The sequence below is a fragment of the Oryctolagus cuniculus genome, chromosome 19 (assembly GCF_051225735.1).
Source record: "Oryctolagus cuniculus isolate XC-2025 breed Fujian yellow rabbit chromosome 19, ASM5122573v1, whole genome shotgun sequence".
In the NCBI taxonomy this organism is placed as follows: Eukaryota; Metazoa; Chordata; class Mammalia; order Lagomorpha; family Leporidae; genus Oryctolagus; species Oryctolagus cuniculus.
In genome coordinates, this window is record NC_142885.1 from 5466890 (window position 1) to 5487320 (window position 20431).

Below are 20431 nucleotides of genomic sequence, written 5' to 3' on the forward strand. Positions count from 1 at the left end.
AGTTTCTTGAATGTTCTCTAAGAAGTCAAAATACGGCACGTGTATCCTGCTGTGTTTGGGAGCGGTTTTCTTCCATGTTGCTCTCTTATGGCCAAGGCCAGGTAGACCAGATGGCGAGTCAGCAGTTCCGACCCAGGGGGCCTCCCCTGGTGCCAGCCCTGTTGTTCGGAGGTGTGGCCTTTCGCAAGGGCCTCAGCTTTCCTCTCTGCTCCCGACTCCGTCTGTCAAAGGAGGTTGCAGTACTGCCTTCTTCCTAGGGGCGTTCCAAGTACTCGGTAAATACACAGAAAGCATATACCTGTTATGTAGGAAAGAGTTGTTTTTAAAATTATTACTATCCTTATGGAAAATAGAGCATCATTTTTTTAATTTCCAAGAGGTATCAGAGTTCTTTTTTTTGTTAAGGATTTTATTTATTTATTTAAGAGGTAGAGTTACAGATGGATAGACATAGAGAAAGGTCTTCCACCTGATGGTTCACTCCCCAAATTGGCCACAACGGCCAGAGCTACACCAGTCTGAAGCCAGGAGCTTCCTCCCGGTCTCCCGCGCGGGTGCAGGGGTCCAAGGACTTGGGCCATCCTTCACTGCTTTCCCAGGCCACAGAGGAAAGCTGGACTGGAAGAGGAGTAGTCGGGACTAGAACTGGTGCCCATATGGGACGCCGGTGCCGCAGGCAGAGGATTAACCTACTGCGCCACAGCACCAGCCCCTGTCAGAATTTTTAACCAAACCTGAATGACCCGTGATTAGTGATTCAGAAGTTTGTAAGACATGAGTACACATTCACTTGCTGGAGTGAAAATTATCATTTTATTAAAATTCATTTAAAGCTTGTTAAAAGCAGACAAAGATGCTATCTACCCTGAATAATGAGCTTTGGAGACAATGTCTTTCTTGAAGACATGAGACAGTGTGTTTTTTTAATTGAATTATTTGGTGATATTAACATGTTAATGAAGGAATTATCCTGTTTTCATATTTCTTAAGAAACTGATATTTAATTTCTGCCTCATGTTAATAATATTGTAAGTACTTAACATATTTAAAATCTCAGTTGTACTATTTTATAATTAATATTTCCATAAAGATGGAAGCATAATATGCTTCCTTGTGTAAGGTGTTTATGTTCTTAGTTTGTCATGAGATTTTCTTTTAGTGGAGCCATGTTTTGAACACACTAATCCTAAGGGAACAAGAATTGGGATCAGTAATCTTCAATGTGAAAACTTGCTAATCACAGAGGTTTTGTGAGGATGTGTGTTTTTAAAAGAGCCTTCCTAAGTAAGAGTCAGTGGCACGAGGCAGCTTGGTACAAATGATTTATGGGGAAACCTTTCGACGATTTTACACAGTACACCAGTAAACCTGCCTCATAGTAGAAATGAAGTGGAGCCCAGAAGAAATGGCCTTTGGAGAAGGACTGGACATTGAAGCTAAACGGCTAAATAGGCCCAGACACCCCCTGGAGGAAGAAAAATAAGATTTAAAGTGTTGTTACTAAAGAGTACAATCTATAAATAAAGTAGTATATTCTCGTACCCTCAACAGATTTTGACAAATAAGAGAAAAATGTGTTCCTGATAGGTAAAATGCATTTGATGTGTGTTTTGCACTACTTAATGCTTCTGGTGCGTTGAGAGGTTGCTGGTGGAGTTGAAGGTGAGCTGACCTCGGGGAGCAGAGGGAAGGAGGTGTTGCTCTGGGTTGGAGGCCAGCTCTCCACTGGGTGTCTTTACAGATTAGCAATGGCCTCAGCAGAGGGCAGGCCACCCTGTGCCCCCAGTGCCTCCCATGAGTGAGGAGCTGTGTATGAGAGGACAGGGCTACTCTTGTGTTTACTTGGGAATATTGACATTTTGGCCTTTAAAACAGTTCTGTTTGGGGTATGCAAAAAGGCAGAGTTACAGAGAAAGGGAGGGATGGAGAGAGAGAGATGTTCCATCCACTGGTTCACTCCCCAAAGGCCAAATGCTGGAGCCAAGGGACTGGCCTGAAACCAGGAGCCAGGAGCTTCCTCCAGGTCTCCCATGTGGGTACAGGGACCCAAGCATTTGGGCCATCCTCCACTGCTTTCCCAGGTGCACTAGCAGGGAGCTGGGTCAAACGTGGAGCATCTGGGGCTCAAACGGCGCCCATATGGGATGTTGGCACCACAGGCAGCAGCTTTACCTGCTGTGCCACAGCACCAGCCCCGAGTTTATCAGTTAAGCTGCCTGCATCCGTGTCAGTAGTGCCTGGGTTCAATGCCCAGTTCCCACTCGTGACTCCAGCTTCCTGCTAATAGACACTGGGAGGCAATATCAGAAACCTGGATTCAGTTCTCCACTCTTGGTTTCAGCTCTGGCTTGGGCTGCCGCAGACATTTTGGGAATAAATCAGTGTTTGAGAGTGTTTTCTTCTTTCTCTCTCTCTCTCCTTCTGCCTTTCTTCTTCTCTTCCTGTCTCTGCACCTCTCTCCTCCCCCCCACCCCCGAATACTTAAACAGTTAAAACAATCATTCTGGCTCATATTCTATAGAAGCGTAGGAGCTGGCCAGCTCGGACTGATGAATGTCTTTGAAGAATAACTCCTATGGCTGGAAGTTGCATTTGCGTTGCTGTGGCAGAGTGCTGTCTTCAGCCATCATCACCAAAATACATCAGTTTCGTGAGCCTTGCAAAAGATGAGAGAGATGCTATTTGTTTAGAATTGTTCTTGAAGTTTCCTCTTAAAATATGCCATTTCAGAAGAGAAAAAAATAAGTTCCTTTACCCTCTAAATTCTGTATACCTTGGTCATAGTAGTCACCCTGTCCCCAGAGCCCATCTGACAGAATCATCTCCAAGGCAAAATCTTGTGGTTAAATTGGGAGGTTGTGTCTTCCTGCCCAGCAGTGTGGTTGGGGAGTTTGTGATCTGGATGATGCCCAGTGTGTTCACGGAGTTTGTTGTTGAAGTGATGGGAAGCATCCTACTGTTTACATCAGTCTTGGAAAGCTTGTGGTCCTGCATGCAGATTCTGGAGTTTGTTCATTTATTCAACAGTTTTACAAGGGATCCACTCAGTTTCAGTTGCTGGGAGTACAGCAATAAACATGACTGACATCAGGGATGTCATTGTGTGTGTGTGCATGAGCACCTACATGTTGTTTCTTTAAAGATTTTATTTCTTTGAGTGGTAGAGTTACAGACAGACAGATGGAAAGACAGAGAGGTAGGTCTTCCATCTGCTGGTTCACTCCCCAAATGGCCGCAACAGCCAGAGTTGGGCCAATTCCCAGCTAGGAGCCAGGAGCTTCTGGTCTCCCACGTGGGTGCAGGGGCCCAAGAACTTGGGCCGTCTTCCACTGCCTTCTCAGGCCATAGCAGAGAGCTGGATTGAAAGAGGAGCAGCCAGGACATGAACTGGCACCCATATGGGGTTCTTGTGCAGAGACTTAGCCTCCTACACAACAGCACCGGCCCCACACATGTTTTTATATCAGGTGAATTTTCTTACTGAAAGCTATAGAAAATTTTATCATTAATTTTTGCATATATGTATGTATTGCATTCCTCATACTTTGATTTTAAAAGAGTAGAGCTTTGTAAATTGCCTGATTTTAGAATATAAAGCTCTGTTATAATTTCTAGGAATACCGTCCTTGAGAAGCAGTAAATCTCACGTTGATAGAAAACTTCTGGGAGCCAAAGGTGATGCATGGGTTAGTAGAGGAGGAGAGGTTCTAGACTCCTCTGGCCTTAGTTTGGTGTCAGCTCTGACCTTCCTGCCTTCTACCTGTGGGAAGGTTACCTCCACTCCTCTGACCTCAGATGCTGCATCTGTACAATAAGAATAACAAGCACCCCCATCCATACCTCCGAATGTAGTGGTGCAGATTAAATCAGATGATACCAGTAGAACTCCTGGAACGTGGTAGACGCTTGATAAATGTTAATTATTTGCCCTTTCATCTCTCTTACCTCAATTCTCAGTCCTTATTACCAGTGTCTATTATTAACTGCTAAAGTTGATCTGATTATTGTAGGCTAACATGGTGACAAGACTCCATGATGCCAAGAAACAGATCTTTTAATGAGAGTAGAATGCAATTTAAGGAATATTGTGGTTCATGAAGTTTTAGAGTCCCACAAGAGACCTTCAGTGCCTTTATTCATTAGAAAACATAAAAGTGACCATTTAGTTTTTTCCTGCGATATCATCTGAAAATACAGGGAGGGTATTTGAGGGATTTTAGGTCAAATAGCCTACTAGCCTGCTTGCTATGCTTACCTTAACTAATAGAAACAATGTATAGATAGATAGGTGGGTACATAGCTAGCACAGAAAAGAGTAAGAGGGGTTTATTATGCAGAACCCTTGCGGAGGAAGAACAGATAAGACTGAACACAAAGCTACAAGAGGTGGCAGTAACTTTAGAGAAGAAGACACTGGGAGCAGGACGCACCCTAGTGAAAAACGCAGGCTGCGTAACTGAGCTCCAGCGGCTCCCGTGTACATGAATCTCCATGTACTGTGCTGCTTTGTCTGTCTGATCTGTGGCCACAGATGTGTGTGCTCACAGGGCGAGTGCTACGGGTGTAGGGGTTTAGGTCAAAGAGTTCACTATGAACTAAGAGGAAAAGCGGGTATTGACACCCCCCACAAGATGATCTGGGTAGGTAGCTTGGCCATTCCCCCTCTCCCATTGCAGGATTTGGACACAGCAAGTACTCTCCAGGGACTCCCAAGTGAAAAGATGAGTGCAGAAGCCCAAGAATCAGTAGATACTTGGGAAATTTCAACTCCACGAATGAGAGGCATTCACTTAGCAAAGACCAGTTATGCAAGGAAACGGTATTGAATAGAGCAAGTAGGAAGAACTATCAAAAATGAACAATTGTGCTATTTTAGGAAATTTGAGAATACATAAAGGGTCTTCAAAATTTTCATGGAAAGTATATATTATGAAAAGACTGTACATGATTTTAAAATGTTTGTACCAGAATAAAATGATACTAACTTATTAAAACACGTAGGAATAGGCTGTAAGGCCAACATGAATTCTACCAAAATTGAAGCAAGAACAAACTTTAAATTCGTGGTGAAACTTGGCTGTTAAAAATAGTGAAATAAGTGTTGCTTTACAAAAAGCTTATGAAGTCGGTGTCGCAGAGAGTGCAGCAGTGTGCACAGTGATAACTCATTGTAAGAGGGGACGAGAAGCCTCAGCGGCAAACGATCCACATCAATTTGCAAGAATCAAGTGAGGCCTGTTTGCGCCCTAATTGAAGAAGACTGGTGATTTACAGTAGACATTGTAGCCAGCACCATAGATATCTCAGTTGGTTCAACTTACACTATTCTAACTGGAACGATTAAAGGTGAGTCAATGTTCAGCTCGGTGGGTGCCAAAACTGCTGGGCCCAGCAGCAGCAGCCAAGAGCAGAACCCTCCGTGGAAACCCTGGACAAGTGAGACCAAGATCCAGAAGTGTTGCTGCAGAGAATTCTAACAAGGGATAACCGGAGCAGTGAGACTATGAGGTGGAGGTATTCCAATCAAAGTAAAAGGGGGCTAGCCAGTCAGGAGCAAAGGACATGGCTACAGATTTTGGGGATGCTGGAGGCGTTTTGCTTGCTGGCTTTCTGAGGGGCCAAAGAGTACTAACATCTGCTTCTCGAGAGAGTGTTAGTGTTGAGAGGAAGTTATCCCAAGCTTTAGCAGAAAAAAGGCCTGGGGAAGTTTCACGAGTCCTTTCCCACGACAGTGTTCCTGTTCACAAGGGTGAAATTTTGGGAGTTCCTTTTATTTTTCTTGAACAGACACATTGAGATATTTTGTCCAGTGGCTCACTTCCCCAGTGCCTGTAAGAGCTGGTCGATGCCAGGCTGAAATCAGGAGTCTGAAACCCAATCCAGGTCTCTCACGTGTGGGCAGGGACCCTGTTATGTGAACAGTCACATACTCCCTCTTACTGTGTGCATGCATTCGAAGAAGCTAGAGGGGCTGGCGCTGTGGCACAGTGGGTTAAAGTCCTGGCCTGAAGCGCCGGCATCCCATATGGGTGCAGATTCTAGTCCCAGCTGCTCCTCTTCCAATCCAGCTCTCTGCTGTGGACTGGGATAGCAGTAGAAGATGGCCCAGGTCCTTGGACCCCTGCCCCTACATAGGAGACCCGGAAGAAGCTCCTGGCTCTTGGCTTCGGATCAGCGCAGCTCCAGCCGTTGCAGCCATCTGGGGAGTGAACCAGCAGATGGAAGACCTCTCTACTTCTCTCTGTAACTCTGCCTTTCAAATAAATAAAATAAATATTTAAAAAAGCAGCAGCAGCAGCTAGAATCAGAAGCAGAGTAAGACTCGAATCCCCAGACCCTCCACTTTGGGATGCAGGCATCCCAAGCAGCGTCTCTAGTGCTGCACCGAATGTCTGTCTCAGATCTGTGCAATCGCTGTTTGCAGAAGCGGGAAGGCAGTATTGAAGACACTGCCTGCAGCAGCAAACCACCCACATCAAGGTGCAAGGGAAAAGTTGATCTGAGAAACTTGTCTCACAGTCCTGATTTTGTTCCTTCTGAATCCTATTTGTTTCCTGCTCTTAAGACATCTTTAAATGGTACCTCTTTTTTTGTTTCTTTGTTTCATTTAAAAATGTAAAAAAAAGACTGCATTCTCATGGCTAAATTCCCAGGATTCTCAGTTCTTTAGAGATGGACTTAACTTCTGCTATCACATAAAAAGAGGTCCTGAATTTGATGAAGCTTATGTTGAGAAATGAAGTTCATATTTTATCTTTTAATTCCATTTTCTATGAAGTTTTTGAAATCTCCTCTTATTACATCCATTAAAAATGAGGAATTTTATACATTAAACATTGATTGTTGAAATAACAATTAGGAAGATAAGAGTAGATAGAATTGGAGAACAAGCTTAGGAATTTTCCTAGAACATATCACACACTGGTAATTTATGCTAAAAAATATTAAAAAGTTGCTGGACATAGAAGATAGAGCCAGCAGTGCCAGCAGTCACCAACAGCAGGAGCTTCCTAAAAGACTGGACAGTGAAGTACAAACAAGTCCTGGGCAATTTCCCAAACTGAAGACAAAAGGGTCATTGGGTGCCCACACAGTATCCTAAAACATCCTGCAAAGAGGAGGGCTTCTCGGTCAAGGTTCTGAGAGGAAAACTTAGATTTACAACTCTCTGCTCTCTCTTAAGGATAAAGTGAAATGTAGACACTAAAGAATTTTTCAGATATTCAGTGTCTTAGAAACTCGCCAACTACATACTGTGGATGAATTCATACAGGCTGAGAATCCCATATCCAAAATGCTTGGGACCAAAAATTTTTCACATTTTGGATTTCTTTTTATTTTGGATTATTTGCATATATGCAGTGAGACATCTTGGGGATGGAGCGTAAGTCTAAACATGAATCAGATATGTCTTATGAAAACAGCCCTGAAGGTAATTTTACACAGTATTTTTAACGTACCTGCATTTTGACTGTGTCCCATCACACAAGGCCAGATGTGGAATTGTCCACCTGGTGTCATCTAAGTACACAGAAAGTTTCAGATTTTGGAGCATGTTGAAGTTTGGATTTCTTTTTAAGTTTTTATTTATTTATTTGAGAGGCAGAGTTAGGGAGGAAGAGACAGAGAAAGATCTTCTACCCACTGGTTCACTCCCCAAATGGTCACAATGGCCAGACCTGGGCCGATCCGAAGCCAAGAGCTTCTTCCAGGTCTCCTACGCGGTTGCAAAGACCCAAGCACTTGGGCCATCCTCTACTGCTTTCTCAGGCCACAGCAGAGAGTGGAGAAGAGCAGCTGGGACGTGAATCCACGCACATGGGGGATGCCAGTGCTAGAGGCGGAGTCTTAGCCCACTACACCACAGCCCTGGTCCCTGAATTTTGGACTTTGAATTAGGGATGTTTGTCCTGTATATGATATACAACAGCAGTGAAAAAACTACATATAAATAAATAGTGAACAAAGAATTTGCTGAACCCTACTGTTAAATTTAAGTATTGTTGATAGTATTCACACAGAACTAATATTCTGAGAGAAATCAACAAATCAGAGGTGTGGGGGGTGAGGGAGAAGAGAGGTAGGTAGGGAGGAGTGAAGTAACAGCATACCAGCTTTTTTTTTTTTTAAAGAGTTATTTATTTATTTGAAAGAAATACACAGAGAGAGGAGAGGCAGAGAGAGAGAGAGATCGAGGTCGGGGGGGGGGGGGTGTCTTCCATCCGTTGGTTCACTCAATTGGCAGCAACAACCGGAGCTGCGCCAATCTGAAGCCAGGAGCCAGGAACTTCTTCCAGGTCTCCCACGTGGGTGCAGGGGCCCAAGGACTTGGGCCATCTTCTGCTGCTTTCCCAGGCCATAGCAGAGAGCTGGATTGGAAGTGGAGCAGCCAGGAGCCAGTCTAAGAATAGAAATTGAATTCATAGTTTCCAAACCACTGGAGAAAAAAATAACAAAGTAAACCTGATCGATCCAAGCAAAGACAGGAAAAGAGGGCTAATAAAAAGAAACAGCCTAGAGTCACGGAAAAATAAACACATAAAATATCAGACTAGTCCAATCAGATCAGTAATCTGACTAAACATGACTAATTTAAACTAATGTAACTAATTTGAACCTATCTCTGAAAGACCCTGTCAGATAGAATTGAAAAGAAAAAGAACATATACATTATATGCTATTTAAACATAATTGCTTAATGATACAGATTGAAATAAAAGCATGCAAAGACATGTCATACAAACATTAACCATATAATTAAATTTAGCATATTAATATAATAAAGATCAAAGGAAAACAGTATTAAAGTGGACAAAGAAGGATATTTCATGTTTAAAGGAAAGGCTCTTCCAGGAAATAGTTAGTCATAGCTGTTACACCATCACCAAGTAGACTGGACCTCCCCACCTACCTACCAAATGTAGGGATCATTCAGAACTATGCTATGAAACGATGAACTCCCATTCATTAAGAACATTACTGTTAGCCAACTACAGGTAACAGAAAAACATTAACTAAATGGCATCAGGAATCTCCTGAAAATGACAATAATAAATCATTAAAAGTGTTATGTTTCAAGTCTAGATATGGGAAAAGATGTCTGCTATTAACCTTACATGAAGACAAAGTTAATGCCAAGAGGAATGGGGGTGGGAGGAAGTGGAGGAGGAAGCAAACCAAGCAAGAGGCATAGATATCAGAAAAACACTGAGATGTCACCGTTTCAGGCAATACGACTGGCTTCCTAGAAAACCTATGACAATCAATTGATTAGTCAGATTTATAAGTGAGTTCTGAAAGAGGGCTGGATACAAGATTAACCTGGAAAAAAAAGTTTCTTGTTCATCAGGAATAACTATTTAGAAAAATATAGTAAAAATCCGAAAAAAATTTTTAAATATCCCATTTACTACAGCAAGCTAAACTTTTAAATATTTATCTTTATAATCTCAACAAAAATACATAAAAATCTGTAGAACTTTAGTGTAGCCTTAAAAAAAGGCATAAATTAGGTAAAATACCCTGGATGTAGATAGGCAGACTTAATTTTGTGGCAACATCAACTCTCCCAAGTGATTTTATAAGTTCAGAAATGTTGTGGAACTTTTTGACTTTATTCTAAAATTAATACAGATGCCCCTATAAGGAAATGGATTAACAAACCATAATATGAGGGTACTTCAAAGAATTTTTGGATATGGAATTAAAACATAAGCTTATTTTGGTCCAGAAACATTTTAAATCCATATTTTTTTCATAGTTTGCACTTTGAATGTTTTGAAGACCTCTCCTATGGAATACAATGGCTTAGTTGAAGATAATGAGGTGGATTGGTACCTAAGAGGATGGCTAGACCTCTAGAATATATTTTTGTGTGGAGTAAAAGGAAGGTGCAGAGAAGTATGTATAATACCATATCATTTCTTAAAAATGCATGCAACAATGCGTTAGACATTTTATTAGTACATGTGTATGAATGAACTGAGGAAGATTCCTGAAGACACTTACCCCAGCCTGTGAACTGAGGACAACACATAGAAGAAAAGGGTGTTTTGTCCACTTCCTTTCACAATCTTCTCGTGTTTGCTTTTTCTGTACGGCCAGGGTTTTCCATTGCATTTATCAGGAGGATCAGAGAAAAATGTCTACCCCATCTGCAGGAGGCACAAGTCCCAGCATGAGCTGTTAGAGGAGCTAAGGAAAGAGGGAGGACTTTTCTTTCCGTGGAGTGAAAGCCTGTCTTAAAGACAAACCAGTATGCTTGTGATCGTGGAATGGGGATGGGTGAGTGTTTCGGTTTTGGTTATTTCAGTGTAACAGCTATGCCAAAGATACTTGTTGAGACAGCTTTGTTGTTTGCTTGCTTGCGTTCCTTTTGCTCAGGACTTAGTGGGTAAGGAGTTCACTTGGGTGGCTGGGCTGGGCATCATCTTTGGGCCTTTGCTTACAGCTTGAGTCTGGAGACGTAGCATGGGTTCAGGGTGATGGCACTTCTTAATGGTCAAACACACTTACCAGTCTGGTGCTTTTCACTTCAGTAACAGAAAACTTCAGCTCACACTGGTTTCAAGTAAGGCAGTGTATGATTGCAGGTGATGTCCAGAGGTAGCACAGGTAACCTGCGTGGCTCATAATGCCACGAGGACCCAGGTGCTTCCCACCTTCTGCTCCACCATCCTCATTCTTGGCTTCATCTATACTAAAATGACTGCTAGCAGCAGTTTTGGCTTCGTGCTTCCTTGTTCCATGATCAAAAGACAAAATCACGAGGCTAGCATTGTAGCATAAGTAATTAAGCTGCTGCCTGTGATGCCAGCATCCCATATGAGTACCAGTTCATGTCCCAGCTGGTCCATTTCCAATCCAGCTCCCTGCTAATGACCAGGGAAAGCAGCAGAAGATGGCCCAATGTTTAGGCCCCTGCCACCCATGTGGGAGACCTAGAAGAAGCTCTTTAGTCCCAGTTTTGGCTGGCCAAGCCCTGGCCATTGTAGCCATTTGAGAAGTAAACCAGTGGATGGAACATCTCTCTCTCCCTCCCTCCTTCCTTCCCTCCCTCTCTCTCTCTCCCCCCCTTTCTCTCCTTCCTTCCCTCCCCTCCCCCTCTCAACTTCTCTCTCTGCAACTCAACCTTTCAAATAAATAAATAAATAAATCTTTCTCTTTTTTAAAAGAGACAAAGTCACACCATGAAAAATCTTTTGTCTTATAGGATCACTTAATTATAGTCACAGGAGACAGCATGTGCTCGCTGGCTTAGGCTGGTTTTCAGGGATTGAATCAATGTTGAGAAGTCAACCACAGTGCCATGATGCCTTTCTCACAACACACTTACAACAGAAAGTCCAAGAAGAGTAAGCACACAAACAAAATATAGAACTATAAGGCATTACAGAATATTGATATAGGAAAGACCTTTTTAAAAAACAAAATTTTAGGGCCAGCGCCGCAGCTCACTAGGCTAATCCTCCGCCTTGTGGCGCCGGCACACCAGGTTCTAGTCCCGGTCAGGGCACCGGATTCTGTCCCGGTTGCCCCTCTTCCAGGCCAGCTCTCTGCTGTGGCCAGGGAGTGCAGTGGAGGATGGCCCAGGTGCTTGGGCCCTGCACCCCATGGGAGACCAGGAAAAGCACCTGGCTCCTGGCTCCTGCCATCGGATCAGCGCGGTGCACCGGCCGCGGCGGCCATTGGAGGGTGAACCAATGGCAAAAGGAGGACCTTTCTCTCTGTCTCTCTCTCACTGTCCACTCTGCCTGTCAAAAAATAATTAAAAAAAAATTTAAAGCAATAAAATCTCATAGAGCTGTTTAGTTGCATCACAATTTAAAATGCACAAAAGTAAGAGGAGAGAGACTGGAAGAGATACTTTGCAGTGTACACTCTCTGTGAAGGCCTAGCATCATGGTGGAAATCAGCATGAAGAAGAAAAACGAGTAAAAACAGTAGGCAGGGGCCAGCTCTGTGGCGCAGTAGGTTAATCCTTTGCCTGTGGTGCCGGCATCCCATATGGGCATTGGTTCTAGTCCTGGCTGCTCCTCTTCCAGTCCATCTTTCTGCTATGGCCTGGGAAAGCAGTAGAGGATGGCCCAAGTCCTTGGGCCCTGGCACCGCGTAGGAGACCGGGAAGAAGCTCCTGGCTTCGGATCGGCCCAGCTCCGGCCATTGCGGCCATTTGGGGAGTGAACCAACGGAAGGAAGACCTTTCTTTCTGTCTCTCCCTCTCACTGTAACTCTAACTTTCAAATAAATAAATAAAATCTTTAAAAAAAAAAAGTGGGCAAATGCTGTGACCGGTCAGTGGCCAGAGGTGAGCACGTGTTGCTATGACACTTGGGAAAAGTGCCCATGCTTACTCTTGTTTCTCAAGGCCCATAAATAAACACTGGACGGTGACGCAGCCTGGCCTGTTTGCTTACAGGTTGTCATGGGGCTTCCGTGTTGCCACAATGGGCTTGAGAAGTTGTAACAGAGATGGGATGGGCTGATGGGATGTCACATCTGTGATATTTGCTCCCCAGGCTTTTTCAAGAAAACTTTGCTGACCCCTGTTATAGAGCATTTGCTCATTCATGCTCAGTCTGACTTTCTGGATTTTTTTCCTATGAAATTCTGAAAAAAAAATGTTAAATTTTTTTTTTTTTTTTTTTTAGAAATAACACTACGCCACGGCTCACTAGGCTAATCCTCCGCCTTGCGGCGCCAGCACACTGGGCTTTAGTCCCGGTTGGGGCGCCGGATTCTGTCCCGGTTGCCCCTCTTCCAGGCCAGCTCTCTGCTGTGGCCCGGGAGTGCAGTGGAGGATGGCCCAAGTGCTTGGGCCCTGCACCCCATGGGAGACCAGGAGAAGCACCTGGCTCCTGGCTTCAGATCAGTGCAGTGCGCCGGCCGCGGCGGCCATTGGAGGGTGAACCAACGGCAAAAAAAAGGAAGACCTTTCTCTCTGTCTCTCTCTCTCTCACTGTCCACTCTGCCTGTCCCAAAAAAAAATTAAAAAAAGAAATAACACTAAGTCTTTCTTGGGAAAAGTGTTGACAGCCAGAGATGACTTGAAATGACATCATTAGGTTGTGGTCCAGTAAAGTTCTTAGTCTAGGAAATGCAAATTAAACAGATTATAAATTTTCACTCATCCCAAACATTGAAAAAGTTTTTATAATATCACTTGTTGGGTAGGGTAGAAGGATAATAGAATTTTCAAAAATGTTGTGTACGTGTAAATTAAAACAGTCATCTTGGAGAACAACTTGGTGAAATCAATTTCAGTGAGAAACCCCCAGCTCTGCCACCCTTTATCCCAGTGCTGTAAGGAACAGTTGCTCACGGTCACGAGAGGAGGCGCGTGGGAGGGAGTGCTGGCGCCTGTTAGGTCAGGAGGAGGCGCGTGGAGGGAGTGCTGGTGCTGTTGGGTCAGGAGGAGGCCCGTGGGAGGGAGTGCTGTGCCTGTTGGAAACCATCCTGTGCTCTTGAACTAGGGGTTGTTAAATGGCCGAGTGTAGAGTGTACCTCTAGAAGAAGGCCGTGCCTGGGTTCAGAAGAGAATACTGACACGTTTCCCTCTGCACTAGTCACTGAGCTCCTGTATACACACACACATACACACACACGCACGCACATCTCATTAAGTCTCATATATATTTAAACAAAATCCACTCTGCTGTCTGTAAAACCTGAGCACCTCCCGGCTTGCTTTGTTGTGGTGCTTGAGGGAGGGTAATGCGCGCTGTGCAGACTTCGGGAGCTTGGGGAGTGCTTGTGGGTTTCAGACTGAAGAGTTGGAGCTGCCCCCCTGCTGCTCTGGCTCCAGCAGAAAGAAATGGAATGAGTAATTTGAACACAAATGGGAGAAAGCAAGGCTTATTTCCATACCGCGGAGAAGTGGATGCCTTCACCAGAAGGGATGTCTGAGCCTCATTTGGGGTAACACTTCTTTAGAAGCTGCCTTCAGGAGCCCGAGGTAATTCACAGAGATTGATTTGTAAAACATTCCGAATCAATTAAGGCTTTAATCAGCAAAGTAGCAAACTTCACATGGCTCGCGGACTAATTTTACCATCTCCCATCAATGGAACCTAAGCTGAAAAAAGAAAACAATTAAGAGGATGCAATTATCTGTTCTGATTAGTGAATTGGAAGAGTTTGTGTTTATCTGTCCCAATGTAAAGGTGGGCACCTTCTGTGGGAAGCAATCCAGCAGCTGTGGCGTGCAGGAGCCCTGCTGTGGCTACGGGCTCCTGCAGGAAGACCCGTTTAGCATCTCAGAGACTGGTTAAGCGCCAGTCTCAGAAGCTCCTGGGTGTTATTTTGTGTAAACGGTTCTGCAAGCAAGGTTGAAAAAGCTCCTTGCCAATGGCAGTGGGAGTTTCCTGCATAAACATCTCGTTGGAGTTGCTGCATCTACAGATCCGTCTCCTTACGCAGTGATTAGGAAATTGGTTTCCTTTATTTAGACCAGTTCTCAGCAGGCGCTGCATATTGGAACTGCATGGGGAGCTTTGAGAAAGTCCCGGGATGTACCCAGGCCGATGACGTCTGGACGTCTGGGTGGGGAAGAACTGTTAGACAGCAGTTCTGGGCTAGTGCAGGCCCGGTGTGTGTTGTGATGGGATGGTGACAATTTGTTCTTTGCAGAAATGTTGTGTATTGCCTGCAAACTGAAGGCAGCTTTTGTAACTTTGTCAGACTTTCTCATGTATTAATAATCAAATAAACAGCACCCTCTCCTCACTGCCTGCTTTCTTGGTCTATTGAAGAGTAAGACAAAAGCACAGACAAGCAAGTTAAACTATCAGAAGACTGTGCCTCAGATAGTCAGTCCTTCCTCGGGGGTTATTTGGAAAAGGTGGCCACCTGAGCTACTTGTCAAGCAAACCTTCACTGCCCGGTTACTTGTGCTTAGTCTCTTCCTTCTTGCCACCACAGTGTGGGCCTTTTTCTGAAGAACCCTGAGTTTGAGTTCCTAGCAGTTTATTTGTGGTTTCTCACAGCTCCATCCATGTCCCGCAGCTGCCTGGAGGCTGGTAGAGAGCTGCTGGAGAGTGCTCCCAGCCTGTTGTCTGTCCTCCTGGGCCAGTGGCCTCTGTCCTGTGTTCTCAGCAGGAGTGCTGCCAGTGCCGGCGGGGTGTGTGTGTGTGTGTGTGTGTGGCCCTGATGGTCCTGATGGTCCCTACGGTCCCGAGGGTCTCATTCCTCAGGCTTGTGTCCAGCTTCCTGGCCCCTCCCACAGAGCCCCTTCTCTGGCAGACTCTCTTCACTCCAACTTCCTGGCCTGTCTTAGGGCTGTCTTGGGGCCACTGGGAGGCTGCACCCTAATTCTTGGCTGATCCTTTCAGTTAACAAGTTATGGTAAATTACTTAAATGTTACCATTTTAACTAGGTTTAAGAGTACATCTTGTGATGTGAAGCCATTCACGTTGTTCTAGAACATTCTTGTCATACCAGTGGTAACTCCCTGTTGTCTCCCACCTCCCGTAATATCTACTTTCTGTTGCCGGATTTAACTACTCCGTGCACCTCACGTATGTGGAATCTTGCTGCGTTTATCCTCTGTGTTAGGCTTCTTCACCTCCCAGAATGTTTCCATGCCTCACCCGTGATGGAGCATGTAGGGCTAAATGGCTCTGAATGGACTGGGTAGACTATTTATTTACACATTCATTCTCCAGTGAATAACTGGATTGTTTCTGCTTTGAGCTGTTGTGAATAATACTGCTGTGAACATGAAAACACAAATATCTGTTTGGGTTCCTACGTCCAGTTCCTCTGGCTGTGTACTTGGGGTGAACTTGCTGGGTCATGTGATAACTCCGTGTTTAACTTTTTGAAGAATTGCCAGCAGCCGTGCACGTGGGTTTTAGCTTCTCAACATCTTCACCAATGTTTAATTCCTATGCTTTTTTTCGTAATAAACATCCTGGTGAGGGTGAAGTGGTGACCTGGTCTGGTTTTCACACAGCTTACCTGGAACTGGCTTTTCTTCTAGTGCTTTCACATATGGGAGAGAGACAGTTTTCCTGTTCAGTGGGGAAGGGGCTCCGTTTGCTGGGCATAGGTGCTCAGCATCTTCGGGTTTCAGCCCCAGCTCTTCAGAGCTCCCATGGTTCCTGCAGTCTTCAAGGCCTGCCTGTCTTCTGGGTGGTACAGTATAAGTTGCCTTCCTTTTCAGAGATGTTTTATAAAGCAGGCTCTTGTGTTGTGATTACCTCTCTTCCCATCAATTTTATTTTCTTCCAAAGTTCTGCAGTAATATCTTGACAGCTGCCCCTCCTGTTTCTATTCTCTTTGTACTTGTAGGCCAGTCGTTAAACAAAAATCTCTTACTGTCATTGTAGTGGGGCTTGAGGAGGGAAAGAAGGTACACAGACAAAGAGACTTCAAAAAGTTTGTGGAAACATGGAGTTTAACAGAAGCTCCTTCGGATTCGTGCATGTATGTAGTTACACATTTTCTGCAAACTTCTTGAAGATCCTTTCCTGTGCACATTGGTGTGCCTTTAAGAGTCCAATAAACAGAACCCTCCCCCCTTCTCTGCCTGCATTCTTGGTCTATTGAAGAATAAGACAGAAGAATAGACAGATACACAAGTTAAAATATCATCCTTGTAACCACAACACAAATGTTGGTAGTAGCTAGTATCTGCAGGAAGATGGCTTTCCTGGCAGAGCAGAATCTAGCCCTCGGTCTTAGGTAGCACTGAAGATTAATCTGCCGTCCACACTGTCAACCTGAGGCAGGTGTGCTTCTGGGGGTCCCCTTCCTAGGAGAGGCGTGGGGGACAAACTGAGAGGAGCTTACTTTATTTTCTTCAAATTCAGTGAGGGAAAGAATGAAGAGGCAGAGAAAGAGCAGGGAGAGATAACAGTGGATTCTCTCCACAACAAAGAAAAGAGAAATGGACAGGAGGCATTCCTTCCGGTACAAGTCCTCCATGGTGACAGCCTCTCCTTCGCCCCTGTCTGAACTTGATCAGTGACCCTGGCGTCTTGGGGTACTAGGTCTGATGGCATGGTCATACTTGTGCTCAGCTTCCCACCATTCAGACATGAGGCACCTGTTTCCTCCAACATGTTTACTGACAGGAGTAGGAAGGAAGACTATGCACAGCCCCTGGTCTTGAGGAGCGACGTAAGTCCATGGTGACAGCACTCGTAGGGAGCCCTGTTTGAGCCAATGTGGATTGGGCAGGAGGAAAGCAGAGGTCGGAAGTCTGACAGCAGGACCTGGGGCGACAGAGACCTTCCTGAAGAAGTGAGGTGGGGGAGCTTCACCATCACACAGTCAGTGAACAAAGGGAGAACAAGTGTGTCCTCTTTCTGCTTCTTTGAGGTTGGAGCTGGGTTTGTCATGTTGGGCACATTTCATCTGTCTCCCAGTGGAGGGAGTTTGAAATGTGAGAGAAATAAGACCACAGGCTCAGGACTTTCCTGACATATATATATGCCATTTACAGAAAATTCTACCTGGAGGAAGAAGTGAAAGGACAGTCACAGCTAGGAGCCGGGTGACTACTTCATCTCAGTTCTTCACATCAGTTCTCCGGGTTTCCTTCTCTACGTCTAAGTGCAGCTGAGGATCCCTCCCCCAGTGCTTTCCGGAAACTGTGTTGAGGAACACGGAGAAGGGAAGCCCCTTCTTAAGTGTGCGTTCGAAAAGCAGAGAGGGCAACAGCAAAGCAAACTGACATACAGACATGAAGGGAGATTCCGATGCACGTGTGGGTAGGAACAGTAATAGGTCAGAAGATGGAGGAAGCCATCTTATGAAGACGTTTTGTTCATTGATTTTTAAGATATTTTATAATATATGGCATAAGTCCTTTTGAACATTGAGAGGCTGATTTCTCTCATCTGCGATAACCAAATCAGAGCGGTTCTCGGGTCTCAGAGCACTTTGAGAAGCAGATTCACTCATGTATTCATTGATTCAACAAATATCGACTGAGCCTTCCCCGCAGGCTGGGCCCTGCTCCAGCTTCTGGGCATGTGAGGGTGAGTAGGGCCTGGGTGAGCCTGCTCCCCAGAGCACACATACAGTGGAGAAGGCAGAGAACAAAGAGACCAGCCAGCACGGAACTGCGACCACTCCCAATCACGATCCGCCCTTTGGGTGAAAGCAGGGAACCGGCTGTGATTTCTTAGAACACAAGCCTTAGGAAGGCAGGAAATGCAGGTGCGTTTAGGGAAATAGGGTCAGAGGAGCCAGTACAGCCACCCAGGGCAGTGCAGGGTGAGAGGATGACTGCTGTGGGCAGCTTCCAGAATCACGCACAAACTCACAGGTCTCCACACAGTTCCAGGTAGGTGCTGGCCTCCACAGCCCTGCGCAGAATCCCTGGGCCACAGCTCAGTTCAAGAGAGAGAGAGATCAGGTATCAGTTCTGGGCACACAGAAAGCCAGTGATGATGGAGGGTCAGTGTGCGACTCAGGCAAGACTTTGGTTCCACACTGCAGAGCCTGGACAGGATTCCATTGCTTGTGGAGTTGGTGCCCTGTCCACAGTGGTGTCCCCCTCCATGGGCCTCAGGCTGGTGGGATGCAGACATTCCCTTCTGCTGTCCTCCGGGAGGCCAGCAGCAGACCAGTGGTGGTGTGCATGTGGGCCTTCATTCCTAGTGCCAGGGGAAAAGTCAAGTGAGGATGCAAGAACTAAAGGAAAATGAGGTTTAATTAAACACAGACAAAGCCTGATTCTGTCATCCTTGGATTCAAATGAAACAACCACTGACCTTGGTCATTTTTTTAAAGATTTATTTATTTAATTGAAAGGCACTTACAGGGAAGGGCGGGGAGAGAGTAAAGAGAGAGATCGTTTATTCACTCCCTAAATGGCTACAACGGCCAGGGATGGGCCGGGCTGAAGCCAGGAGCCTGGAACTCCATACAGGTCTCCCACATGGGTGCAGGAGCCCAAGGACTTGGACCATCTTCTGCATTCCCAAGCACATTAGCAGGGAGCTGAATGGGAAATGGAGCACCCAGGACTTGAACTGGCACCCGTATGTGATGCTGGCGTTGCCGATGACAGCTTAACCTACCGTGCCACAGTGCCAACCCATCCTGGGCCTTTCTTAATCTGAAGAGATGAGATCAAACCAGCTAAAGGAAAAAAAGGCCTCGGACACAGGAGGAAGAGAACGCACTGTTACTTGAAAGTACATTAGGAGGTTGGACTTCGGTTATCTTAGTATGAGGATGTGTACTTCCCAGCTTTGAGATAGTGTTTTTAATAAGAATTTTCCATAGAAATACTTCAGTGCGTCCTATCTCTTAACTGTTGTTCCTTAGCTATGCGTGCGTTCCGCCCTGCATTAGCATGTTTTTCTTCCTTGTTTTTTTTGTGGAAGACAGAATCACTTCTGGCAGATCATTACATCTCCATTTATCTTCCTGGAGATGATCAGAGCCCGCCTGCTGCTCAGAGCCCTCGCGAAAGCCCTGTGTTTTAACTGGAGAGTCGCTGTGGTCTGGACGTCTAGCAGGATGCCAATGCTGGTGTGTTTGGCTCCCGTGACCAAGGAATCCAGCTGTGTGGGATGTCAGGTTCAGGAGGAATGCACCGAACTGGGGGAGCCAGGCCGGCCTTATAAACTGGAAGGAGATCTAATCAAGTAACCGAATGCTGCCCATTTGGAGAATTATTTATTGATTAAACAAACAGTAAACAAACCTGTCACTAATCATCACTTCTGAAAAACATGCCGCTCCGTTTATTCCAGCGCCTGCTGCCACGTGAGCAGGGGATTTGTCTCAGGGAGCGCTGTGCTTATTAAATACCACCAAGCGGACCCTTGATATAATGAGATTAAAACTGTCTGTACAGAGGAGCTAGACTTTATTAAAGAAGAAATGGGAAGAAAGCCATCTTATCAAAGTTGGATTTACAGACTGGGTGACAGCTGGTTAACAAATTTGCTATTTTTGCTGAAAACATAATTTGCATTACTATTAGATAAAATAAAATACATGGGCAAATCCACAGCCACATAATGTGATCTGCTCTGCTATGATGGTCAGACTGCTCTTACAGTTATTTCAGTTTCTTCCATGAGAATTTCCTAATCAAACCCTGCATCATACCCTGGTCAGCAGCCCAGACGCCCATTCAGCCTTAGATATTAGCATGAATGTCAGCCTGCGCCCTTGTTATAATTTAGGGGCACCTCTGAGGATACATCAGTTCCCTGAAACCTGGGTGCACGTGGGTGCTGTCATAAGGGCCTGACTTTGCTTGGGATGGATTTAGCCTCCCATGTGTGAAATACCTTCATTGCTTGCTTTTGTTGCCTAATATTCTGAGCCAGACAAATGACGTGTACAATATCATTGTTCTATATAGAAAATGCAAATTACTACATTCCGTTGTTGGAAGGCAGTAATCCAAAAGGGAAATCGTCAGTCAATTCACTTTTCTCACTCGGAAAAGACGCAGCTGAT

At 45.1% G+C, this 20431-nt stretch overlaps 1 protein-coding gene and 1 long non-coding RNA gene across 4 annotated transcripts in view; one reads left to right on the top strand and one right to left on the bottom strand.

Annotated features, from left to right (window-relative positions):
- SDK1 (sidekick cell adhesion molecule 1) overlaps nt 1-20431 on the top strand; it is a 982790-nt gene that overhangs the window by 627162 nt on the left and 335197 nt on the right. The window lies entirely within an intron of this gene.
- Nucleotides 8159-14953, bottom strand: LOC149120314 (uncharacterized). Of its 2 annotated transcripts, none has more exons than XR_016226341.1 (3): nt 13867-14953; nt 10009-10154; nt 8159-8401 (listed from the first exon to the last, which is right to left on the bottom strand). It is a non-coding gene; the product is annotated as an uncharacterized LOC149120314 (long non-coding RNA). The 2 variants fall into 2 exon arrangements; XR_016226342.1 differs by lacking the exon at nt 13867-14953 and adding an exon at nt 13322-13846.